Consider the following 27991-nt stretch of genomic DNA (forward strand, 5'->3'; position numbering starts at 1 on the left):
CCCGAAAAGCAGTCACCCAGCAGGGACCCGCGGGCTCCCAGTGTCACCATCCACCAGACCTGCGGTTGGAGCCTCCGAATCTCCGGGGGTCGGGTCGCAGCCACACGCCACCACAGCTCCACCCGCTCCGAACTCGGCCAGCTCCGCGATGGTGGGTAAGTCTGCAGCTCCGCGACTGGAGTCCCAGGTCGTTCCGGTTGGAGGCCGCTCCACGGTACTAGGCCCCAACGACAAAGGAGACCTGACAGGGCAAAGGTTGGGTTCTCCGTGCAGGGGAAAGATTTTTAAAGTTTTCCCCACCCCCCACACACATACCCAGTTAAAAAAAATAAAAAAGCACTTTAAACTACATTCAAACATTCAAACGCGACAAAAAAAAAAAAAACGACAGAAGGACTGCAGAGGCCGCTGCGACGCGAGTCGCGCCACCCACCCAACGTAATTGGTTAAATTATAATGATTGCAACATCCTGTCATTGCCCACAATGATGGTCATTGCCAGGCAGGCCAATATGGGGAGTGGTTGGCATCAGTTAAACCTTGACTGGACCTCTAAAAGGAAGGATCCACGAGGGCTGGGCAGCTATTTTGCAACTGAAGTTGACTTGGAAAAATAGTGCAGTTTGAAAGATAGCAGGTTCCATCTTTTTTATTTGCAGCACTGGATGGAGGCATAGAGGGCTACATGAGGGTTACACTTAGTTACTGCAAGTTATACCTATTAGCTTTCATATCTAACATCCACATGCTCAGATGTATCCCAAAGCAATTGACATGTTAATTAAATGTACTTATATTTTTCAGCTTGAAACCAATAACATTACTCAAACAAATCTCATGATGCTAGCACTCTTCCTTCTTGTTAGCAGCTGAAGATGGTGCACAGCTAAGCATGGTGGACAACCCAAAGTGTTCCTGCCCTTGAATACAAAGATGTCCTTCAAGTTCAACTGCAGTTTTCAAACCTGCAAGTCAGCAGTTTTCCATCAATTTTTCAGTAGCCACTGGGTGGCACTGCAAAGCATGATGTTAAGTACCTGAATTGAGACAACAGAGACACAGAGTCATCAAGCTTTTGTGCACAGAAGCAGGCCATTTGGCTTAACATCTATCCCATACAAGTTGCCTAACTATGCATGACCCCTTTGCCTGTGCATGGCCCATATCCCTCCAAATCTTTCTGATTCACATACTTATTTAACTGTCTTTCAAATGTCATAATGGTTATTCCACTTCCACTGACAGCTCATTCCTTATACCCACCTCTATGAGAAAAGGTTGTCCCTCTGTTACTTTTTAATATCTTTTGCTTCTCACCTTTAAACCCATTCCCTCCAGTTTTGGACTTCCCTACCTTGGGTAAAGAGTATGGCTATTCAACTTATCTATGTTCATCTTCTGTAAGATCACCCCTCCGCCTCCTATTCTCAAGGGAAAGAAAGTTCTAACCTATCCAGTCTAACTGAAACCCTTCAGTCCTGATAACATCCTCAAATTGATTTTTGCACCTTTTCAGTCTAATAACATCCTAGCTATAGCAGAGCAAGCAGAAATGTATGCAATTCCCCAAATGTGGTCTTACCAATGTATTGCACGTAAGCCGTAACTTGACATACCAATCCCTGTACTTATTACGCAGATCAATTAAAGCAACCACCTCCCATCACCTCGTCTTCACTGCCCTGTCTGCCTCAGTCATAATTTTCATGGAACTATGTACCATGAGAGGTCTCTCTTTTATATAACAATCCCCGGGGCCCTGCATCTACTGTGTAAGTCCGGCACTAGTTTGTCTTACCAAAACAGAACACTTAGCATTTATCTGAATTAAACTCCATCTGCCATTCCTCAGCCCATTAGCTCAGTTGACCAAAATCCCATTGTAATCTTAGATAATCTCTATCCAAAATACCATCAATTTTGGTGTCATCGGCAAACTTGGTAAATATAGGTGGCATGATTAGTAGATAAGAATAATGATTAGTAACATAGCATCAAGCCTTGTGGCACACTACTTATTCGAGGACTCCAGTCTGAGAAACAATCCTCTCCCACCACCCTCTGTCTCCTACCTTAAGCCAATGTTGTTTTGTGATGATGCCTCCTTTCTCGTGCTCTGGCAGTTTCCCGTTAACAGCAGATAGGCTAGAAGGAGCTAAAGACCAGCACGGTGGACAGCGCATGGCTGCCGGAAAACACCAGCACCCTGGACAGCGCCGCTGGGCAGAGCTGAGGTTACAACCAGAGGAGCTGCATCCAATGAACTGTTTTGGAAAGAACTGCAGATGCTGGTTTAAACTGAAGATGCTGAACTCAGTAACTCAGCGGGACAGGCAGCATCTCTGGAGTGAAGGCATGGGAGATGTTTCAGGTTGAGACCCTTCGTCACCCATTCCTTCCCTTCAGAGATGCTGCCCGTCCTGCTGAGTTACTCCAGCACTTTGTGTTCAACACAAGATTTCAGCATCTGCAGTTTCTTGTATCTCCATCCAAGTCCTTAGCCCTACGGCAGTCCCAGCCGATATTTGGAAAGTTAAAATCCCCATTGTTGCAATTCTGTTATTCTTGTACCCATTTCCCCAACTCACCTCTGCTGACTGTTAATGGGACCATAATAGAATCCCATCAAATTGATCACCCCTTCTTATTTTTAATTCCATCCATATAGCCTCGATGATCCCTCAGGAAAATCTTTGCCAAGGACTGTCGGGATGTTCTCCCTGATCAAACATGCAACTCCCTTCTTCTTTCATCACCGTCTCTCTCGCTCTTATGATTTATATCCCAGAGCATTGAGCTGCCAATCCAGTCTCTCGCTCAGCCACATTTCAGTAATAGCCATAATATCCCTATCTCACGTACCCGTCCATGTTCAGAGTAATCTGCCTTACCTGTCAGGCCTCTTGCATTGAAATAAATGCAATTTAATCTATCAGTCTTCCTTTACTCATTGTCATGCTCCTGTCTGTCCAGTCTATAGATCTTGGTCTCTTTAACTTCTATATTTGCCTCTCAATACTCTTCTCAATGAGGAACACTATAAAATCTTAACCTATTCTTCCATGTTCAAAACAAGCTCAGCAATTCTGTGGGACTGGTTTTCAGAGATCAAGAACCAAGTCTTCTTCTTCTTGCGTATGGCATGCACAGCCTAAAGTTGTAGGACAACTTGTTCTATTTGATCTTATTTGATTGTGCACGCCGGGTTCATTGCATTCGTCGAAACAGGGCGGACCATGTGAAGGTTGCATTCTTCCACCACAAGAATCAAGAGTGTTTAATTGTCTTATGAACAGTCCATGGAACAATGAAATTCTTACTTACAACTTGTTAACAGATCTGAAAATGCAACAGATTTTTACTATCTGTGGGACTTAACTAACCTTTGCTAAGTTTTTATTTTCTAAATATGTATTGAATTGTTGCATTCTGTTGTTGAACAACACTAGATTACGCTTACAATCTGCTACCCCTTTCCTTATAATTTATTTTAAGATAGTTTCCCATTTAGAACATGGAACTGTACAGCACAGGAACAGGCCCTTTGGCCCATAATAGTTGTGCTGAACATGATGCCAAGATAAATTAATTTCATGCCATTGAATGTGATCCATATTCCTCCATTCCCTGCATATCAATGTGAAAAATGTTTTCCTCATCTCGGTCCTAAAAGATTTCCCCCTTATCCTTAAACTGTGACCCTTTGTTCTGGACTTCCCCAACATCGGGAACAATTTTCCTGCATCTAGCCTGTCCAACCCCTTAAGTTTCTATAAGATCCCCCCTCAATCTTCTAAATTCTAGCGCTACGCCAGCAAGCCATGTCATGCTGCATCATGCTGCGTATTTTATGGTGACATGATACATCAGTCAATGATGCCGGCAGTCACCGAGTGGGACAGGCCCTTTAGATACCACCAGGGGACGCCACACGATTGGCAGCCCCACCAACAGTCTATTCGTTTTTTTAATATTTTTTTTATTTTTAGTGTTAAAAGTTTGTGTAAATGTTCTCCGGTTTGTTTTATGTGGGGTGAGGGGGAGTGGGAGGGATAGGGGGAAAGGATTTTTTCAGCCTTTTACCCTGCCGGAGATGCGATTAATTTTCAGATCGCATTCACTGGTCGCTCTTCGGCCTATCATCGATGGAGCTGGAGGCCTCCTCGGACTGCCCTTGGGCCCCACCGCGGGGCGTTGATTTACTTCAGAGTCGATCCCTTGCCTGGGATCGCTCCAACCGCGGCTGCAGAATTTGCATCGAGAGTTCTCTGTCTCGGGAGAGGCCGTGGATGTCGGGAGCTCCAATGTCGCAGAAGGTCCGACCAGTCCCAACGCGGGTTTTGATCGTCCTCCACTGGGGAGCCGACATCCCCCCCGTTGCAGGAGCTGATCGCCTTGACGCGGAAGGCCCACCGCCGGCTACAGGATTCAAGATCATCCCGTCAATGGAGTGTTGGAGGTCCCCGACCACGGGAGAGCAAAGGGGAGGGATTATTTTCGCCTTCCATCACAGTGAGGAATGTGGAGGAGTCACTCTTCAAACATTCTTGTTGCTGATTGAAGAGAGCCTGCGAATCACTGTACTGCCCAGAAATTAACTTTGAAATGAAAAGTTTCATACAAAACATGCATGCGGTGGTATGGAAGTAACAGAGGAGCCCAGGCTTGAAGATAAAGTGTAAAGTGGACCTTGGGAGAAGTTAGCCGAGGATCCCTCTCAGTTAATACCAAAAACTGCATTGTCGGTGTTGATTATTTTTCCAACTTCCTGGAAATATGTTCACTTGATTCAACAACATCAACAGCAATTATTCATAAGCTGAGGCTCAGTTTGCCGGATACAGTATTCCAGATGAGGTGGCAATAGATGAGTTTGCAATCACTTGGGAATTAATTCATACATTATCACTACTTTATACACAATCCAATGAAAAGGTAGAGAATGTTGCAATTGCAGCAACGTCCCTTCTGTGAAAGATAAACAAATCTCACAAGGATACACATTTCAATCTCTTAGAATGTAGAAACATGCCAATACAAAGGGGTCACTTGTAACCCAGCTCAGAGACTGATGAACTGATGAACAATCCTGCCAACGGCTGCAAGGTTGCTGAAACCTGCTTTTTTTTCCCCAAAGTGAACAAGGATTTTGCGAACACTAAATGAATGAAACATAAGTTAAAAGAAAGAAAGAGAATGAATGACAGAGAAGAATCATATATAAATATAAATAAAGAAATGGAATGAGAGTAGGTTACTAAGACAAAGAGAAAGAATTTAATTCCTCTGGGAAAAGCACTCCACGGTTTGATTGTTTTTTTTCTGGGTCTCAAGGCAGGGTATAAGAAAAGAGATCTTGCCTTCAATATTATGCCTTTAATAACATAAAAACATCCAGATAGTTTTGCACCAAATAAAGAATGACAGAAATATTGACAGCATTGTAATGTAGGACACATGGCAGCCCATTTGTGCTCAGTCAAGGGCTTGTCCCACTTTCATGACCTAATTCACGACCTCTGTCGAGTTTGCCCTTGACTCATACTCGCAGCATGGTCGTCACGAGGTCGTAGGAGGTCGTAGGAGGTCATAGGTAGGTCGTGATGCTAGTCGTAGGTACTCGTGGCATCACGTAGGTCGGGCGTTTTTCTAGCCTGATGAAAAATGTCCATGAGTGGAAAAGGTCGTGAATTAGGTTGTGAAAGTGGGACAGGCCCTTCACTCCCCACAAATAGCAATGTGTGAGATGTCAAAAACATAAATCATGTAATTAACAGTTCTAAATAGCGGTGGCGAAATCAATGTATAAATGGCAAAAATGCAGCTATTCTACGTTAAATGGTGAGAAGTTCAAAGTGTGATAATTTATTTTGGTTTTGACAAGAGCCAAGAGATTGTGACAAATCAGAATTATGTATGCTTTTTTATATAAGTTAATAATGGTGGATGCGATGAACTTGCCATTTTTACTGCAGTTTCAATGACAATCTGACTCAGTTGGTAGCACTCTCAGCTTTGAATCAGAGAGCTATAGATTTTAAACTATTCCAAGGCTGACATTTAACTGCAGTGTTGAGGAAGTGCCGAGCGGCTGTTTTTGGATGAAACATTAAACCAGGAGGTAGATTATCATTATTTTGTCAAAAAATTGTCACAAAGTATGATAGACCAATAACACAACCCATCTAATTATTTTTCTATTCAATTCAATAGAAGAAACATCCATTGCTTTTTTTTCCAATAGGGGCACATTTTCTTTTCTACCAATACAATGCTAATCATTCAGGTTAATCTGCCCCTAAATTTTTGTCTGTCTTGAGGTTCAGGATAACATAAATAATTCCAGGAATTATTTGATGATGCAGTTATTCTCATAGGTTTTTAGCTATAAGTTCTTCCTTGACCAACAGCCCTGAAAATAAGGTGTTTAAGAAGGAACTGCAGATGCTGGAAAATCGAAGGTACACAAAAAGGCTGGAGAAACTCAGCGGGTGCAGCAGCATCTATGGAGCGAAGGAAAAAGGTAACGTTTCGGGCCGAAACCCTTCTTCAGACTGATCGGGAGTGGGGGGCGGGAGAAGAAAGGAAAAAGGAGGAGGAGCCCGAAGGCTGGGGGGTGGGAGGAGACAGCAGGAGGGCTGAGGAAGGGGAGGAGACAGCAAGGACCAACAAAATAAGATTAGCCAATCTTTTATCTTGTTTACTTTTTTGCTCACTGTGTAGTGCCTGTCAAATTCACCTGCATAACCACCATTTTGTAATTCAAATTACAAAGTCAGCATGGCTTTGTACACTGCAGGTGGTGTTTTAAGCCCCTGTCCCACTTAGGAAACCTGAACGGAAACCTCTGGTGACTTTGCGCCCCATCCAAGGTTTCCGTGCGGTTCCCGGAGGTTCCCGGAGGTTTTGGTCAGTCTCCCTACCTGCTTCCACTACCTGCAACTTCCGGCAACCACCTGCAACCTCCGGTAACCGCGCGGAAACCTTGGGTGGGGCGCAAAGTCTTCAGATTTTCAGGTTTCCTAAGTGGGACAGGGGCATTAGTGGGACAGGGGAATTACTAACTTGATCGGGTTTTTTGAGGAGGTGATGGTGATCGATGAGAGAAGAGTGGTGAATGTTGTCTACATCGGCATTTGAAAAAGTCCCCCATGGGGACTTTCTCCTTATTCTTAAACTGTGGCCCCTGGTTCTGGACTCCCCCAACATCGGGAACACATTTCCTGCCTCTAGCATGTCCAAACCCTTAACAATCTTATATGTTTCAATGAGATACCCTCTAATCCTTCTAAGAGTGTACAAGCCCAGCTGCTCCATTCCCTCAGCATATGACAGTCCCGCCATCCCGGGAATTAACCTTGTAAACCTACGCTTCACTCCCTCAATAGCAAGAATGTCCTTCCTCAAATCAGGGGACCAAAATGGCACACAATACTCCAGGTGTGCAGGTCTCACTAGGGCTCTGTACAACTGCAGAAGGACCTCTTTGCTCCTATATTTGATTTATCTTGTTATAAAGGCCAACATGCCATTCGCTTTCTTCACTGCCTGCTGTACCTGCATGCTTACTTTCATAGACTGATGTACAAGGACCCCCAGATCCCGTTGTACTTCCCCTTTTCCCAGCTTGACACCATTTAGATAGTAATCTGCCTTCCTGTTTTTGCTACTAAAGTGGATAACCTCACATTTATCCGCATTAAACTTCATCTGCCATGCATCTGCCCACTCCCCCAACCAGGGTGTCCAAGTCACCCTGCATTCTCATAGCATCCTCCTTACAGTTCACACTGCCACCCAGCTTTGTGTCATCTGCAAATTTGTTAATGTTACTTTGAATCCCTTCATCCAAATCATTGATGTATATTGTAAATAGCTGTGGTCCTAGCACCGAGCTGCAGTCCCAGCTGCAGTCTCCAGCATCTTCCCCACCACCGATGTCAGGCTAACTGGTCTATAATTCCCTGTTTTCTGTCTCCCTGTTTTCTGTACCCTGGGATGCAGACCATCAGGCCCTGGGGAGTTATCAGCCTTCAGTCCCATCAGTCTATCCAATACCATTTCTTGCCTAATGTGGATTTCATTCAGTTCCTCCGTCACCCCAGATCCTCTGGCCACTACTATATCAGGAAGATTGTTTGTGTCCTCCTTGGTGAAGCCAATCCAAAGTACCTGTACAACTCATCTGCCATTTCCTTGTTCCCCATAACAAATTCACCTTTTTCAGTCTTCAAGGGTCCAACTTTGGTCTTAACTAATTTTTTCCTCTTCACATATCTAAAGAAGCTTTTACTATCCTGCTTTATATTCTTTACTTAGTAATACACTTAGTGATAATAACTTATCGAAAGAATTATTCAGAAATTACACAATTTCATTATTTTTGTTTGCTTGGAACCAAACACAAATTGAAATTCTGTGAGACAAAGGTTACACATAATTGCTTACTTTCTAAACTATCTATTAAAATTAACCCATGAGAGGGCAAGAGCAAGAGCAAGGAACGCATTAAGCTTCCTGAACAATAGTAAAGAGATATCATTTAACAGCCAGCAGGTGGAGCAAATACAGAAAGGTTAAAAATGACGACGGGTTAAAACAACGCAATTATTGCACGCTTCCAAATGAAAATTTGAAAGAATAATTGAGATAAACAGGGAACCTGTAATAGATCAGGGAGATACCTATACATTGTGCTCATCATGAAACACCAAATGTTGTTCCTGTCATGAAAACAAATGTAAAATGGTGCAAAGAACATTTTAATCATGACCGCCCCTATCTTGGACATTAAATCTCTGTATCCAAGCTTGTGGTGTACACTCCAGAACCACATAATATACAGTAAAATTGCAAATTCTCAAACTGTAGCTCAGATAAGGAAATATTTCAAAGAATGAACAGAGAACATGGTTGCTTTTTTAGTGGCATGATAGAAAGTCAGTTACAAACTCACCATGAAATCTATGAAGTTGGGAATGAGATATAATGTGCACTTTACCATGCCCTCAAGATATACCAAAATGCCTTACAGCTGATTAATTAACTTCTTGAAATGCAGCAGCTGAGGGCAAGGTAATTCTACGTAACCATTATTTTGGATTATGACTGTCATAGTCGTGGCAGGTCGCTGAAAAACCGGCTACTGGACCCCCCTACGACAATGTCTGCGACAATGTTTACAATAACCTACCACCTAGTTGACATCAAAATACGGCAAGCTACCGACAACTGGCCACCCATTAGGACGTCCACCTACAACCACACCTACAACAACCTACGTCCACCCGCGACAAGCTACGACAAGATAAGACAATTCCGTTGGTTGACGTAGGTTTAGGTAGTTGCCAATGGAATTCACCGAAGTCAGCACCAGCGACAACCTACGTCACCTGGCGACAACCTAAGTCATCCTGGCGCTAACCTACGACAGCACCTACGTCAGGAGAAGACAAGCTACGATCATTGGCATCAAGCCCACTGTCGCCGACTGTTGCCAAAAAGTTTTGAACATTTCAAAATCCAGCGGCGACTAGAAAAACACTACGACTCTTTGGGCGACTTGAGGAGACTACTCATGACCATACAGGCATCACCTCGTGACCATGTGCGACAGCCGAGTCGCTTGTAGTCAAAATCACCTAAGTGGGACAGACGCATTAGTTAAGCATCTTGCAAAACAGAACATTGTGGCAACAATGCGACATATCCTTAATCCAGATTCCACAGTCAATTATCAACGCCATTAATAAATAGAGCAAACCTTAGCTAAATCAAGATTTCTTGTCCTTGGTAACAATTATTTATGACATATTCGGTTGGACTTCTAATCCAATCTACTGTATGAGCCCTTGAACTTGCATTTTGGGTACATATTCGAAGAGTGGAAATAGGCTCTTGTAAAGTTTTAAATGTCAAGCTAAATTCGACATTAAACTGCTGATAGAATATCATATTTTCCATGTCAGTTCTCAGATGTATTATTGGCTCACTAAAGCTAGGAAAAGAGGAACCAACTGTTGTGATCAAATAATTGTGTATTATATCGAGTGTGTAAGTAACCAAGATATTAGGTAATAGGAAAAGTTTCAGTTCCATGATAAAAAGTCAAATTTGACTTTGTGTGAACTTTACCTTGTAACTGCGAGTCCATCTTTTAGAAAATCACAATCAGAATTGATCAACCTTTTACAAACAATCTGAAAAACAACGTTTCACTTTGGATGCAAGTGCTAGATTCTGCCAAAACTCTCCATCATATAAATCTGGTCCTCTTCCAACATTCATCCTATACTTAAGGCTTTTTTGATGGAATTAATATCTATTTGATATCCATGCAGCTTAAGGATATTTTTGCAGGTATATTTCCAAAGTCTTGGATGCCATCCAAGGGATTGTCTATCTGCTGAATAAAATTCTTATTTGCAAAGAAACAGAATCAGACCACAATGAATATATCAATAGTATCTGGCGGGGAAATAAATATCTAAGAAGAAGAAATCAGGTAAGTTGAGAAGTACACATTTTCAAAGGGCAAAAACAAATGCCAGTCATCCAAAATAAATCCATTGGAATCAACATGGAGTCAGCAAGAAATGAAACATTAATACATTACTCCCGTCAGGAGCATGAGAAAACAGTTTTTTTCTTTTTTCTGAGAACTATAAATTAGTTGGGTAACTTTCCTCTGAATTCTGGAGAACAAAACAAAGATTTTTATGATATGCTAGACTAAGTCACACAGGAGTGCTGGTCATCCAACACAAGGGCCACCTCTCCAACCAATTCTAATACCTCTGGCCTAATATTGGTGGGGGGGGGGGGGGGGGGGGTTCTGGAGCGCTAGTATGGGTGTTGTGGGCTGAAGGGACTGGTTTCCAGAGGGCTAGTATGCAAATTTTGCGCCAAATGGATTCTTGGGCTGACGTCTCAGTCAATCAAACCTGTTGTGCTGGCAACTCACTGACTCACGGCTGGTGGGCTGGTAGTTGACACGGCTAATCCTTGAAATTCTATTTCAAGCAGGGTGCAAGGCCACCAAATTCAAGTGCAGTTTCATACCATTTGAAGTAGGGTGCAAAGCCACTAAAGACAGCGAGTCGTGACCTCTCCCTCCTCCATCTTGCAGAGACTGAGCCACACCCACATTTCCGGGTTTTATAACCATTTGCAGTAAGTAGTGTCTTTCAACTTCATGCCACCACTTGCAAGTAAGTGGCGTCTTTCAACTTCAAACCACAACTTCAAGCCACCATGGCAGTAAGTGGTGCCTTTCAACTTCCAGCCAAAGCAACCAAGCCACCATTTGCAGTAAGTAGTGCCTTTTCTAATTAAAGCCAAAGCTCCCAAGCCACCATTTGCAGTAAGTAGTGCCTTTCAACTTCAAGCCAAAGCAACCAAGCCACCATTTGCAGTAAGTAGTGACTTTCAACCTCAAGCCAAAGCTCCCAAGCCACCATTTGCAGTAAGTAGTGCAGTTCATCTTCATGCCACAATTTGCAGTAATAGTGCCTTTCATTTCAAGACACACCCAAGCCAAGCCAAGAGAAGGGGGTGGGGGGGGGGGGGGGGGGGGGGGGGGGGGGGGGGGTGGGGGGGGGGGGGGGGGGGGGGGGGGGGGGGGGGGGGGGGGGGGGGGGGGGGTGCTTTCTGGAGCGCTAGTAAGAACCATTTTAGAACCAATAGACATTTTTTTTGCAAGCTTGAGAAACAATAGACTTTATTTTGCAAGCTTTAGCAATAGAGCCACTTTTTGCAAACTTTAGAAGCAATAGACATTTTTTTTGCAAGATTTAGAACCAATAGACATATTTTTGCAAGCTTTAGAGCCAATAGACATTTTTTTGCAAGCTTTAGAACCAATAGACATATATTTGCAAGCTTTAGAACCAATAGACATTTTTTTGCAAGCTTTAGAACCAATAGACATTTTTTTGCAAGCTTTAGAACCAATATACATTTTTTTTGCAAGCTTTAGAACCAATAGACACATTTTTTTTGCAAGCTTTAGAACCAATAGAGACACTTTTTGCAAGCTTTAGAACCAATAGACACATTCTGCAAGCATTCTAGAACCACTAAGGGCACTTACATTTGAGTAAACCCTACATGTTTTCAGTGTTATTCACAGCTCAGAGAAATGTGACCCTCTGCCTTCCTCCATCTTGAAGAGACTGTGTGGCACACCACTTCCTGGTTTTATAGTCCCTCCCCCCCCTGCCGCCAGCGGGGGCAGCAGAGAGAATGGGGAATTTTGTAAAATCATTAATATATCTGTCATTTTTAATCAACGGGAAAAATCCTCGGCACACATGCGGCTCTGAGCAAGGTGGCCAAAAATGACGGCCGTAGGTGGCGGCGTTCTCTCGGAAATCGCAGCACAGATGGCCAAAACCGGTCAAGAACAGATAATAAAATGAATAACAAAAACACTCCAAATGGGTTTTTCTTTTATACGGCGAAACACCTTGAATACAATACCCTTGAGAACAACATGTTACCTTTCAAACACAAAATGATGTCCCTTCCAGATGCATGACAAAATTGCTAATGGTCTCCAAGGACTGAACTGCGACCACTGACAAGAGCTGGAAGAAGTGGTGAAAGGTACACATTAAATGTGCAGCAAAGTTGTAGAAAGATATGTACAAATAGGAATAATTTGTATCAGCAGCTACTTGTCATAATCTTTAATGTTAACAGCCTTAATCTGAGACCATTTTGTAAAGTGTGTGGCTAATAAAAGTCATTTAAAATTGATAAAGAACAAACTTCAACTACATTGATCCATAAACTGATCACAGAGCATGAAGTCAGAAAATTCAATGCTCAAAAGCAAACAAATACCATTCTAAAATCAGTTGTATTTTTTAAATGATTCTTAAGGGCCTGTCCCACTGCAGCGACCTAATTGGCGAGTTTAGAAGAGTTTGCCCTCGACATACTCACAGCATGGTCAACACAAGGTCCTTGGAGGTCTTTGTAACTCTGTAACTTTGTGAAAAGGTCGCCATGGAAAAAAAACAACATTTTTTTTACTCGTAGGTTTAGCCGAGGTAAGTCATAGTAGGTCAGCATGTTATTCATAGCAAATCAAAGGCAATCAAAAGTAATGGAGGGTAGTCGAATGTAAAGCTCTTTGAGGGAAAAAAAAGGTAAATAAACCGACCGGTAATGTTAAATGCCCGCTAAACTTTATTAAAAGTGGTCTCGCTTCTTAAGTGTCTCCATGCCTTCTCACCCCTTCTCCCCCCTTCTGTCCCCCTCTCTATCCTTATCTCCCCCCCCCCCCCCCCCCGCGCTCTCTAAAGGACTTACCGTAACTGTGCCAGCCATCTTTACCCTTCCTGTTCATCGTGGGTGTGAATTTCAGACAGCGCTCCCCCGCTTTCCCTGGCCCCCGCCTTTGCGATGTGTGTGTGTGTGTGTGTGTGTGTGTGTGTGTGTGTGTGCGCGTGCGTGCGTGCGTGCGTGCGTGCGTGTGTGTGTGTGTGTGTGCGCGCAGATGGTCGATCCGGCTCGCGGTTTCATCGCTGACAGTCGATCCAGCTCGTGGTTTTTCAGGCGAGTGCCCTCGAGCTTGAAGGTCGAAGACAGTCGCTGAAAAGTCGCATTAGTGGGACAGGCCCTTTAATCAGCAAATACTGAGGTGCTATTCACTGTTCATAAAAATTACTATGAGATCTGAAAATCATAAATATGAATTAAGTATAACATGTGGCATCTTTGGAGACAAAGATTTTATTTAATTAATGTTGGTAGGTTTGGTTGTTGTTGGTAAGGTACAGTTGATGATAATTCCTAAGCTATCTTCTTTATCCACTTCAATCCATTTTGTGATAATACTACCATATAATAGTAAGATTAAACGAGAACTTACCAGTTTGAAGTTTGATCTGTATTTTATGAGGAGTTACGATGAGGGTTTACGTGAAGAAGCCCGTCCCAGGACGCGTTGCGGCATACTTCAAAGCAGCGGTGTGGAATCACAGATAGACACAAGTATTTGAAGTAACATAGTAAAGAATAAAGAGACATCAATTATCAGTTTGATCCATGTAATGAGGGTGGGAGCGGAGGGCACGTAAACCCTCATCGTAACTCCTCATAAAATACAGATCAAACTTCAAACTGGTAAGTTCTCGTTTAATCTTACTATTTTACTTCGGAGTCACGTGAGTGATTCCGTGAAGATTTCAAAGCTCTGTGATTTCAAACCGTGTAACAGTTATACTACACTCACTGCCGAAGTCTTTGAGGGAGGAAGTGTGTATCGTAACCAACCAATGATTCTGTTATAGAAAACCCAATGGTATTTTTACAATAGACACTGAAGAAATTTAAATGCTCCCTTTGGCTAATTTGAATATTTGCAGATTGGAATCTTTCCTGCAAATGAAAAAACAGGTTTTGTCAACAGTTTATAATAAATTATTTCTCTGAACGTTTTACCCCCACTATTCTGCTGGAGCCAGGATGTGGTTTATAGGTACGTCCATTCTTTTGCCGTTGACGTGGAAGCTTCTCCTGTGGGATGACAACTTTGACATGTTAGTTTTATCCCAGGAGCTTTAACCTGCTTGAGCCATTTCAAAAAAGGCTTGTTACCCGACCACAAGGTTTTTTGTGACCAACCCACAAGGCTTTTCATCTCCCTCGCATAATTAGGTTGTGTCTATGTAAGGTAAAAAAGGGTCTTGGTACATTACCGTGTTTTCTGGCGGGTAAGCCCGGGTTTTATGACTGGATAAGGTATTCCTGGTCTGGTTTGACCATTCCCTGGACAAATGATAGATATCTGGTCTGAAGCTGTGAGCATGGTGTCCAGTTGAAATAGGAGTAGTGACTGGACCCTCTGTGCTGCTCAGTGTGCCTTCAACATATGTTTTTAGTGCATAGAAGGTTCAGGTTTAGGGCTCTGGCTGGTGAGTATCCCCTGAAGTATGGTTAACCATTGTGACATCCCACATATGGGTGTACTTGGTCTAGGGTTTTAGAATTTTAATACCCTTCAAATTTACCACCAGCCAGTGACCCCATACCTGTTGTCCTGAAGCTGTTTTGAAAAAGAACAGTCAGGGCAATTCTAGCTGTGTTGATGGTACTGTAGCCGAATCCTTCATCGTGATGACGGTTTTCCAGGAATTCCAGTTTGTAGTACCTGTATCGGATGAGTAGGTTTTCCCTGTATCCTTGCAGCACTTCTCTTGATGCTGGACACGTGTTGTAGTCCAGTGAATGTTCAAAAGGATGCTGACATGGTGTCGATTGTTCAGAATAACAATCCCAGTCCCAGAGGCTTGCGCAGAATCTGCAGCTCAGGAGCTTATTTTCTCATGGCACAGTTGATTTGTGCCCGGCTCCGATTGTTAATAATCCTGGGTACTGGAAAAACACCATCCAAGTTCCAACAATCATGTCATAGCGTAAGTTCTGAAACAGAATCCTTTTGTACTGTGCGTTGTTCTCGATTTGTGAGGCAGAAGGGAAAAATACATAGAATTAATTTCACCAATGCAACGTGAACGCATTTGTCTATCAATATTATAAATACATTGTTGAATGACAACATGACCTATAGGTCAGAAAAGTTAATATATATAGCTTACAAGCTTTCCGCTGGAACTATCTGTCCCAAAGAAAAAACATTTATATATATGAGGATTCCACTGCCCCAGGGTCTGGTTTCCCCCGCGACATACATAGGACATCCCCGAACCCCTGGTGATATAGCATTGATGCAAATAATCGATATCAGATTCACATTCCATTTTAATTGTCATTGTCAGTGTGCAGTACAGAGACAATTAAATGCATTAATATCTGTTGCATCGTATAGCTTGATAGTTTTGTTAAACTTTATATGAAAACATCTAATTGATGTTGTCCTTAATTTTATGTGACCTGGTGTCTGTCACTGTATTTTGCTTACCAGGCAGGTAAGTTGTTGATAGTCCAATACCTCTATGGATATACCATTGCCAAATTGTTTTGACCAACTTGTCATATGATACCGACTTTATGCTGCCATATGGTTAATATAGGCCACCTCCATAGTGTAGTCTTATTTATACCCATAAATGCAAGTGCTTAAACTCATAAATTTCACCCGAGCATTTTTTAGATACTTAATGCCCAGTATAAGTGGTAACCCCACCACTGTCTTTCTGATATTATTTCAGTGGGTAACTTCATGAGATGCTCAATGACAACCTATATGTTGTTTTTGATACTAACATTTGAATCATGTAGACAGAAAATTGTACCATTTTTCCCCCAATTACTCTGTTATTTGTCGAGTAGTTGGTAGTTTGACCATTAATTTGTTCCTTGTTTGTGCCAATTCAACTATGTTGTCTCTTGGCAACATTAAAGTTACGTGGACTGAATTAATATGAAAGCCAAGATAGTCCAAGAAAGCGCTCTATTTGCTGGTAGGAACCAGACCCACCTACCTCCATGGTTATTGGCGGGGTTGTGGTTTTTCTTTTTCAATGTTCTTCTCTGTCGACGTGCTGGCGATGTTGGGGGGAAGCGCATTTTCCAGGGGGTCCGCTGCGGGCCCTGACCTAAAAAAGGTCTCTGGGGATAGTGCGGCCCCAAGCTTTGACCAGTCGCATATTCGGGACGCCGACTGGTAGATACAGTGGTGTGCTGCCGCCTGGGTGGAATGAAAAGCTTTGGTATGTTCGTCGCCGGTACTGCCCTCATGAGGCTAAAGGTCTTGGACGCCTCATCCATCTCTTTTAGCTGTTTATTCAGGTCCTTCCCAAATAAGAAAGAGTCGGTCTCGACTGTTGGAACTTTGCATAACCCTGCAAACTTGGATTGAGGGCCGGCCTGATGTTCTCTCTTCGTAGATTATTTAGCTCGTATTGGGTTGTGCACATTAGTGCAAGGACATCTTTTCTGTCTCGACACCCCCCGCATAGGCTGTTATTGCCGCCGTGAGGAGGCGAAGTATGCGCTGAAGCTTGACTTCCTGTGCCCGAATTGGTCCCCCCACATTGCCCCAGATTTGAGGATTGAGGCTCTTTACTTTAAGAGCCTCACAATTGTCCGGGGCTGTGTGCTCCTCAAGCACTTGGGCGAGCACCTTCTCCTGCAGTGGTTTGTTGGAGAGATGGTTTATGCTGGCAGCCATCCTTGGCTCCAGCGGCGCTCCAACCTTTGGGGTAGCGACAAATCGGCTTAAGACCCCCAGCAGCTCTTCCTGCACACCCTGCTCTCTTTCAACTCCTTCCGCCTGCCCCATGCTCAGACCAGCCCTGCCCTGGTCACCGATGCTAACCTCCCATTCCTGGTCCGAGGTCGCAAAGGGAGGTGCCGGACTCAGCACCATGGAGGGGGCGCCTGTCCTGTCTGTCCGAGAGCGCTGCTGCTCTCGGTAGACCATCCCCTCCAATAGCTGCTGGATGCAGCTTAGGCGGCTGTCTCTCCCCCGCTTTGGGGTGGACATTTCCCCCTCCGACGAGTCGGAGACGACCGGCCGTTTGGCTTCCTAGCCCCTTTCCCAGTCCGCCGTGCAGGCTATGGCGAGACTGGCTTGGCTCGGTCTCAGGGATAGCGAAAACGCTCTGCGAGCGACGCTGCCGCCGGTTGCTGCCCTGCTGGTAGAGTTGGAGCGGGGCAGTTCCTCTTTGCGAGTTTTGCGTTGTGTTCCTGAACTCTGTAATAAAAACACAACTGCAAACTTACCTTTGGAATGCCCAAGAGCTGCTCCTGCAGTTCAGGCGGCTGTCTCTCCCCCTCCTGGGTGGAGAAACGTCCCAGTCCGATGTTGGCTGTCTCTCTCCTCCACCGCCGGGTTTTACACACATCCAGCCCGCTGCTCAGGCGCTAGCGGGCTGGCTCGGTCCCGGTGTCGGGTTTGTGGACCGCCCGCTAAGCGGTCCCACCCCCTGTTGCTGCCCAAAAAAACGTCCTTTCGTCGGGCAGGTGCAGCATTTCCCTCCTAGCCCGCAGCTGATGCTGACGGGCTTGGTGCAGAGTCGGGAGCGGGGCGCTGATTAGCGGTCCTCCCCCTCTCTATCTCTCTGTTCTCGGGCTGCTGCACTCGGGCTGCAGCGCACTCACGGCAGCACTGCACAGTGGGTCCCCTTAACGGCTCCGCAAAAGTCGGAAGCCTCCTCCCGCCCGCCTGCCTGCCTCACCTGGACAGTCCTTGAGGGCGAGCGAGGACTGAGGGGAACCCCCAGCGCAGTGCTAGCCCCGCGCCGATGTCGCCCCTGTGGACAGTTACCGGCACCCGCACCATGGTCCGCCGGTGAGTCCTTGTTGCGTCCTCCCCTCCCGACAACGGAAAAACTCCTCCCGGAGTCCAAGGGGCCGCTTGCATGCCCTGCAGGGAAACAAGCAGACGCAAAGGCTGTAAAGTAAAGGTAAGTACTTACCTAAACTTTAGTTTTTCTTGTTTCTGCGGGAGCCCTGTCTCCCGTGCTGCCGCTTGGCCTGCTGAAACGTAAAAGCCGCAACGCGTCCTGGGACGGGCTTCTTCACGGAATCACTCACGTGACTCCGAAGTAAAATTGCTTGTCTGGGAGTACCAGGAAAAGCTCCCTATTGTTCTTCAACAATATCTAAGAGTTCGTTAATATTAATTTTACTACAAGATATGCAGGTGGAAATATGGTTTAACATCATATGCAATTGAAATTATAAAAAAAATTCCAAAGCCGTCAACACAATTCCGAGAGCAGTACTTTACAAAATGTCATGGTTCCTCCTGTTTTGCTAAAGTATGTTTTAAAGATTGGAAATGACTTGCGTGAATTGGAAGTAAATCCAATTGTTACCCTGCCCAACACCCTGTGGTATAAAATATGACATGCCCTGGTACCTACCATGAGATATTGAGATATTGAGAATGACCATCATATTGTGTAGGAAAGAATCATGAGAATGGTCATCATATTATTGTGTATGAAGATTAAAAGTGATTTAATTCAATCCAGGTTCTTAAATCTAAACAAAGTAAACTACAAAGACTTAGGGCAAATGTTAGCATTGCTGGTGGTGCTGGAGGCAGATGCAATTGTTGCATTTAAGATGTTTTTAGATAGACACATTGATATGCAGAGAATGGAGGAATATGGATCACATTCAATGGGATGAAATAAATTTATCTTGACATCATGTTCAGCACAAATATTATGGGCCAAATGGCCTGTTCCTGTGCTGTACAGTTCTATGTTCTAAATGGGAAACTATCTCAAAACATAATTGTAAGGTATAATAGCAAATAAGCAATGACTAACATCTTATTAGAAATATGCATTTAAAAGTTTAAAACCCACCAAGGAAAGAAGTCTAGGTATGCATATAAAATATAAATGAAAGCTAATGTAAGATCACAGGAAAAGGCTGACAACATTGTTGTAAAGAATGGTAAGGCCAATGATTGGATAAATGTCAGAATTCTGCAAATGCCCATCAAATAAATTATAAGGAAAGGGGTAGCAGATTGTAAGAGTAATCTAGTGAGTTGTTCAATAACAGAATGCAACAATTCAATACATATTTAGAAAATAAAAACTTACCAAAGGTTAGTTTAGGTCCCACAGATAGTGGAAATCATATTGGGAAATGAAGAAAACTGCTGAGTGATTCAAGGAATGAAAGACACCAATTGTCTAGATCAACAGATCTAAAGTGAATGAGAAGCTGAAATAAATTGACATGAATGAAAAAAATAGCAGAGGAGGTATTAAAGAGGCTGCAAGGAAATAAGTCTCTAGGACTTGATAAAATGCATTCCAAAATTTCAAATGAAATGGGTAAGAGCATAACACTGATTATAGCTTTCCAAAATTCTATTGTTTCAGGAAAGGCAGCAAATGTAATCTTATTGGTTAAAAAAAAAAGACAGAGAAAAAGGAAACCAGTTTACCAGCTTACATGACGTCATGTCAAGTTCATTGCCATGCACACAAATACCGTGAGGTACAGGTACAATGAAAATCCTGCTTGCAGCAGCATCACAGGCTCACAGACTCAGACACACACACACAAACATAAATAGTTCATCAATTATATATAAGTTCTGCAAGACAGTGAAAAAGTACTGCAAAAAACAAAACACCAGTGCAAGGCACAACTGGAAAACAAAATCTGTGGTAAAGCAAGAGATGGTCCATAGTGTTCTGTTGACAAGGTAAGATTAGATTTGTGCAGGTCAGTTCAAGAACCCAAAAGTAGTAATTGCTAAACCTATGGTATGAGACTTCAGGCTTTTGTACCTTCTGCCCAATGGTAGCAATGAGAAGAGGACTTGACCCACATGAGGATCCTGGAGGAAATTACTAATATCTATTATATAGGAAGTGCTTGCAGGACAGTTATAAAGCAATAAAATGATCATGAGCCGTGTCAACAGTTTAAAGAAAGGAACACTAGACACGATAAAAAATAGATACGGTAGATTCAATTAAAAAAAAGAAAACCATGACTGAGAAATTCGTAGAATTTTGCAGCATATAATATGCAAGGGGAAGTAGATGTAGTATATTTAGACATCAATAAGGTGCCACAAGAGAGGTTGTAAACCAAAATTAGATACACATGAAATTATGGAAATACATTTACTTGTTTGTTCATTATACCGCAGAAAGAGGCCATTCAACCCATTAGATCCATGCTAGTCCCCAGCAGAGTAATCCCATCCATCCCATTTTATTTCTGCTGTGGCACTGCTGTTTGCACTAACAGTCCCACAAACTCTTCTTTGGTTCCTTGCCACTTCCCTACACTAAAAGGCATTAAAGGATACATTTCTGTTCAAAATTATTTCCAGTATTTCGTTGAAACATAGAAATTAGGTGCAGGAGTAGGCCATTCGGCCCTTCGAGCCTGCACTGCCATTTTCAATATGATCATGGCTGATCATCCAACTCAGCATCCCGTACCTGCCTTCTCTCCATACCCCCTGATCCCCCTAGCCACAAGGGCCACATCTAACTCCCTCTTAAATATAGCCAATGAACTGGCCTTGACTACCCTCTGCGGCAGTGAGTTCCAGAGATTCACCACTCTCTGTGTGAAAAAAGTTCTTCTCATCTCAGTTTTAAAAGATTTCCCCCTTATCCTTAAGCTGTGAAGTCAGAGCACCAGGCAGTTTTAATACAATAGACAATAGAAAATAGACAATAGGTGCAGGAGTAGGCCATTCAGCCCTTCGAGCCAGCACTGCCATTCACTGTGATCATGGCTGATCATCCCCAATCAATACCCCGTCCCTGCCTTCTCCCCATATACCCTGACTCCGATATCTTTAAGAGCCCTATCTGGCTCTCTCTTGAAAGTGTCAGAGAACAGGCCTCCACTGCCCTCTGAGGCTGAGAATTTCACACACTCACAACTCTCTGTGAGAAAAAGTGTTCTAAATGGCTTACTCCTTATTCTTAAACTGTGGTCAACAGCATGGGCACACAAATTCCTGGATAGCTTCCAAAGTCCAGATCAAATACAGCACCCTGAAGTTGTGAGGCATCCACTGGTGTGAGTTGAGGGCTGGTTAGCAAACAGCAAACAAAGAGTATGGGAATGTGAGATCACTAACTTCAATAGAATAAAATAGGAAAGCTATTTTTGTTTTAAATTGTGGGATTTTTGAAAGATATTATTGTTCAGAGGTACCTTAATATCCTTGTACATTTTTTAAAAATTGAAATTGAATTGACAGATACTACATGGAAGCAGGCCCTTCGGCCCATCGGGTCAATGCTGACCGTTCATAATAATCCTACTTTATCCTACTTCCGCATCCACTCCCTACACACTAGGGGCGATTTTACAGAAGCCAATTAATCAACAAGCCTGTACGTCTATGGGATGTGGGAGGAAACTGGAGTACCTGGAGGAAAACCATGCTATTATAGGGAGTCCATGCAAACTCCACACAGACAGCACCCGAGGTCAGGATCGAGCCAGGGTCTCTGTGTGCTGTGAGGTAGCAGCTCTACCAGCTGCACCACTGGGCTGCCTCATTAATGACATCACACATGAAATATTGTCTGGTCTCACTACTTAAGAAAGGAAATATTTACAAGAGGAGTGTAGTGATATCTTACCAGTTTGATTTCTGAGATGGCGGTGGGGTGGGGGGGGGGGGCATATTTTATTGTTCTTTTGTTCTTGGAGTGGGGGAACGATAGCGCAGTGGTAGAGTTGCTGCCAGGGACCTGAGCTCGATCCTGACTATGGATGTTGTCTGTACCAAGTTTGTACGTTCTCCCCGTGATCATGTGGATTTTCTCCAGGTGCTCCGGATTCCTCCCACACTCCAAAGACATGTAGGTTTGTAGTTTAATAGGCTTCTGTAAAATTGTAAATTTTCCCTAGTGTATGGGTATTGGAGGTTGGCACGGACTCGGTGGGCCGAAGGGCCTGTTTCCGTGCTGTATCTCTGAAGTAAACTCTTTCAGACAGATTTCATAAGTATATTTTCATTGATACTACAAGTAACTGTAAAACATGCAGTACATATAAAAGGAGGGTAAGATATATTAATTAAACTAGACCAAGTGCAGACCCGTTGGGTCTGTTCCCCCAATGTGCGGTTGTGGGGGGGGTGGGGGAGAGGCGGCACGCTGCGTCACACACATTAACTATCCCGCCCCCCCGCACTAACGCTAATTACCCCCTTGATACTATATTAATATTATTAATTTGCTCCTTTTACCCCATTACCACCCTATCTACAGACGCATAGACCCCAGCTTGCAGTCACATGAGTGAGGGCAGAGAGAGAGAAGGGGGGGCAGATGCAGAGACAGAGACCAGAGAGGGGGGGCAAGAGGGATAGGGGGGGGGTGGCAGAGGAGGACAGAGATGGGGGAAGAGAGAGGAGAGGGGGAGGGAAGAGAGGGGTGGGGAGGGTGAAGGGGAGGGGAGGGGTGTGAGAGAGAGGATAAGAGGGGAGAATAAGGGACATTTTTATCACTGAATTTTTGCTCTTTTTTATGAGGGGTCGACAATTAAGCAGGCAGTTACTAGGGGAGGGGAGGGAGACGAATATGAGAGGGGAGGTCAAATGCGCTCGAAGAGTGAGGGGGGAGGTGGGGAGGGGGCGGAGAGGGAAGCTGAGAGAGAGAGGAGGGAGGGAGAGGGGAGGGGGAGGAGGAGGAGAGGAGAGGGAGAGAGATAAGAAGAGAGGGAGAGGAGGAGAGGGAGGAGAGGGGAGGGGAGGAGGGAGGGGGGCCTGAGGGAAGGGAGAGAGAGGGAGAGGAGAGGGGAGGGAGGGGGAGGAGAGAGAGGAGGGAGGAGAGAGGAGAGGAGAGGAGAGAAGGGGGAAGGGAGGGGAGGGGGAGGGGAGGGGAGAACCGGGGGAGAGAGGGAGAGGGGGAGAGGGGGGAAGGAGTAGGAGGAGAGGGGGGGAGGAAGAGGAGAGAGGAGAGGAGAGGGAGAGAGGGGGGGGAGGGGGGGGGGGGGGGGGGGAAGGGGGGAGGGGGGGAGGGGAGGGGGAGGGGGGGGGGGGTGAGAGGGGGGAAGGGGGGGGGAGAGAGAGAGGAGGGGAGAGAGAGAGAGAGAGATAGGAGGGGAGAGACAGTGGGAGAGGAGAGGGGGAGAGAAGAGAGAGAGGAGGGTAGAGAGAGAGAGAGAGGGGAGGGGGGGGGAAGAGGGAGGGAGGGAGAGAGAGGGGAGGGGGGGAGAGGGAGGAGAAGAGGGAGAGGGGAGGAGAGGAGAGGAGAGGAGAGAGAGGGGGGAGAGGAGAGAGGGGGGGAGGAGAGGAGGGGGGGGAGGAGAGGAGGGAGGAGAGAGAGAGAGGAGAGGAGAGGAGAGGAGGGAGGAGGGGAGGAGGGGAGGGAGAGGGAGGAGAGGGGAGGAGGAGGAGGGAGAGAGAGGAGGGAGAGGAGAGGAGAGGAGAGGGGAGGGGAAGGGAGGAGAGGGGGGGGAAGGGGGGGAGAGAGGGGGAGGGGAGGGGAGAGAGGGAGGAGGGGAGAAGAGAGAGGGAGGAGAGAAGAGGAGGGGAGAGGAGGAGGAAGAGAGGGAGGGAGGGAGAGAGGGAGGGGAGGGGAGGGGGAGAGAGGAGGGGAGAGAGGGGGAGGGGGAGAGAGAGAGGGAGAGAGAGGAGGAGGGGAGAGGGGGGGAGGGAGGGGGGGAAGAAGGAGAGGGAGAGAGGGGGGGGGAGGGGGAGGGGGGGAGAGAGGAGGGGGGGGGGGGGGGAGGGAGGGAGGGAGGGGGGGAGGGAGAGAATAGGAGGGGGAGGCGGGGAGGGAGGGATGGAGAGAGAGGAGGGAGGGGGAGAGGGCGGGAGGGGGGAGAGGAGGGGAGAGGGAGGGAGGAGGAGAGAGGGAGGAGAGGGGAGAGGGGAGGGAGAGAGAAGAGGGGAGAGGAGAGGAGGGGGAGAGGGGGGGAGAGGGAGGGGAGAGAGGAGAGGGAGAGGAGAGAGAGAGAGAAGGAGAGAGGGGAGAGAGGGATAGGAGTGAGAGAGGGGGGGGAGGAGAGGGAAGAGGGAGAGGGGAAGAGGGCGGGAAGGAGGGAGAGAGGAGGGGAGGAGGGGGGAGAGAGGGGGAGAGAGGGCGGAAGAGAGAGGGAGGGAGGGGGGGGAGAGGGAGAGAGGGGGGGGGGAAAGGGGAGGGGAGGGGGCGGGGAGGAGGGGGAAAGAGGAAGGGGGGGAGTGGGGGGAGAGTTGAGGGGGATGGGGAGAATGGGGTGGGGGAAAAGGGGAGGGGAGGAAGCGGGAAAAAAAACCATTTTAGAAGGGGGCAAACAAACAAGCAGAGCAAATTTGCAAAGAAGAACCAAAGAGACACTTTTTGCAAACATTTTAGAAACAATAAACACTTTTTGCAAACATTTTAGAACCAATACACGCATTCTGCAAGCCTTTTAGAACCACTAAGGACACTTACATTTGAGTAGACATGTGTTCAGTCTTATTCACAGCTCAGAGAAACGTGACCCTCTGCCTTCCTCCAGCTTGCAGACACTGATTGAGGCGCACCACTTCCTGGTTTTATAGACCCACCCCCCTGCCGCCAGCAGGGGCAGCAGAGAGAATGGGGAATTTTGTAAAATCATTAATATATCTGTCATTTTTCATCGACGGGAAAAATCCTCGGCACACATGCGGCGGAGGGGGGCTCTGAGCAAGGTGGCCAAAAATGATGGCCGTAGGTGGCGGCGTTCTCTCGGAAATCGCAGCACAGATGGCCAAAATCGGTCAAGAACAGACTTTTAGTAATATAGATTAAAATTCGCACATTTCGGTCTCCTGATACGTGTGAATAATTGATTACTAGTGGAAGGTAGCTAAATGCAACCTTGTCCATGTTGCAGTTGTTTCATTTCTCAGTCCCTACATTCATCCAATTTCTGAGGAGAGGGAAGCTCCATCACACTGCCAGCAAAGATCTTAGATATAGAATCCCAGTGAATTGCATCAATTATGGGAGACACAAAGGTAGCAAAAGGGAACGGTCTTTTAAAAGCCTCAATACCTTGATTAGATTACTTCAACGGCCTAAGTAGCCACCAATCAACATTTCAAGTCAGAGATCTTTCATCAGAATTGAAAAGGAAACAAAAAAAAATTGATGATTATTAACATTGCTGGAAATATTGAATTTCAAAACTGTACTGGGCTGTACTGTAAGATATATATTTACATATTTTAATGGAATAATTAAGGTATTCCAGAAGGTAGCCATTTGGATAACATCTGGGATGAAAGGTATGAGGGTAGGCTATGTAAATTTAAATTTAAATTAGGCAGATAATCATTTTGGTCATTAGTATGTCTGGCTAATTCTCCTTTTTTTCTTTAAAATTAATGCAGGTTCTTAAACTAAAAAAAAAAATTGCTTTGTATTTTTGCCCTTATCTACATCACATATTAGTTTTATTACATTGAGTAGAGGTAATGTACAACTTTATACTTTCCCACTGAGGAAATTCATTTAGCATTGAGCTATGCTCTTACATAATGCAAGACTTTTTGTTTAGCTTTGAAATCCTACGTGCTTTCCTTTTAAGTATATATTTCACATTTACAGGACCTTTCAAAGCATTTAACTTTTTGTCAATGTGATTTACGAACTTTACATGTATAGACCAAAATTAAAAGCAACCCTCCAGTCGTTGGCCCATCAGCACTCGGTAAAGTTGCTTCAAGAGCTCCCTATTCTGTACAGTCTTAATATTATTTTCAAAGTGTTCTTTCGTAGCATTCTCCATGATAGATTCCAACATATTTCCTTCTATTGACACTTGGATAATGGGGTAAAATTCCTTGCTTAGTCCCTCTCTATATTCTTAAATAATAAGACAATAGAAAATAGACAATACTCAATAGGTGCAGGAGTGAGCCATTTGGACCTTCGAGCCAGCACCGCCATTCAATGTGATCATGGCTGATCATCCATAATCAGTACCCCATTCCTGCTATCTCCCCATATCCCCTGACTCCGCTATCTTTAAGAACCCTATCAAGCTCTCACTTGAAAGTATCCAGAGAACCGGCTTCCACCGCCCTCTGAGGCAGAGAATTCCACATACTCACCACTCTCTGTGTGAAAAAGTGTTTATATGTTTCAATAAGAATTCCAGGCAGACAAATGTCCTGGAGAAACTCAGCGGGTGCTGCAGCATCTATGGAGCAAAAGAAATAGGCGACGTTTCGGGCCGAAACCCTTCTTCTTCCAGAGTATACATATCTCTCAGCATATGACAGTCCTGCCATCCCGGGAATTAACCTTGTGAACCTACGCTGCACTCCTTCAATAGCAAGAATGTCCTTCCTCAAATTATGGGACCAAAATTGCACATAATACTCAAGATGTGGTTTCACTAGGGCCTTGTACAACTGCAGAAGGACCTCTTTGCTCCTATACTCAATTCCTCTTGTTATGAAGGCCAACATGCCATCCGCTTTCTTCACTGCCTGCTGTACCTGCATCCTTACTTTCAGTAACTGATGAACAAGGACCCTCAGATCCCGTTGTAGTTCCCCTTTTCCCAACTTGACGCCATTTAAATAATTATCTGCCTTCCTGTTTCTGCTACCAAAGTGGATAAATGTGAGGATAACCTCACATTTATCCACATTAAACTGCATCTGTCATGCATCTGCCCACTCATGCAACCTGTCCAAGTCACCCTGCATTCTCATAGTATCCTCCTCACAGTTCACACTGCCACCCAGCTTTGTGTCATCTGCAAATTTGCTAATGTTACTTTGAATCCCTTCATCTAAATCATTGATGTATATTGTAAATAGCTGCGGTCCCAGCACCGAGCCTTGCGGTACCCCACTAGTCACTACCTGCCATTCTGAAAGGGACCCGTTAATCCCTGCTCTTTGTTTCCTGTCTGCCAACCACTTCTCTATCCATGTCAAGCACTCTACCCCCAATATCATGTGCCCTAATTTTTCCCACTAATCTTCTATGTAGGACCTAATCAATGCTTTCTGAAAGACCAGGTTACACTACATCCACTGGCTCCCCCTTGTCCGTTTTCCTAGTTACATCCTCAAAGCATTCCAGAAGATTAGTCAAGCATGATTTCCCCTTCGTAAATCCATGCTGACTTGGACCGATCCTGTTCCTGCTATCCAAATGTGCTGCTATTTCATCTTTTATAATTGACTCCAGCATCTTCCCCACAACCGATGTCAGACTAACTGGTCTGTAATTCCTTGTTTTCTATCTCCCGCCTTTCTTAAAACGTGGGATAACATTAGCTACCCTCCAATCCACAGGAACTGATCCTGAATCTATAGAACATTGGAAAATTATCACCAATGCACCACGATTTCTAGAGCCACTTCCTTAAGTACCCTGGGATGCAGACCATCAGGCCCTGGGGATTTATCCGCCTTCAGTCCCATCAGTCTACCCAACACCATTTCCTGCCTAATGTGGATTTCCTTCTGTTCCTCCGTCACCCCAGATCCTCTGGCCACTAGTACATCAGGAAGATTGTTTGTGACTTCTTTGTGAAGATGGATCCAAAGTTCCTGTCACAATAAGGTCACATTTATAAACCCCAA

This window comes from Leucoraja erinacea, chromosome 2, assembly GCF_028641065.1.
Source record: "Leucoraja erinacea ecotype New England chromosome 2, Leri_hhj_1, whole genome shotgun sequence".
NCBI classification, from domain to species: domain Eukaryota; kingdom Metazoa; phylum Chordata; class Chondrichthyes; order Rajiformes; family Rajidae; genus Leucoraja; species Leucoraja erinaceus.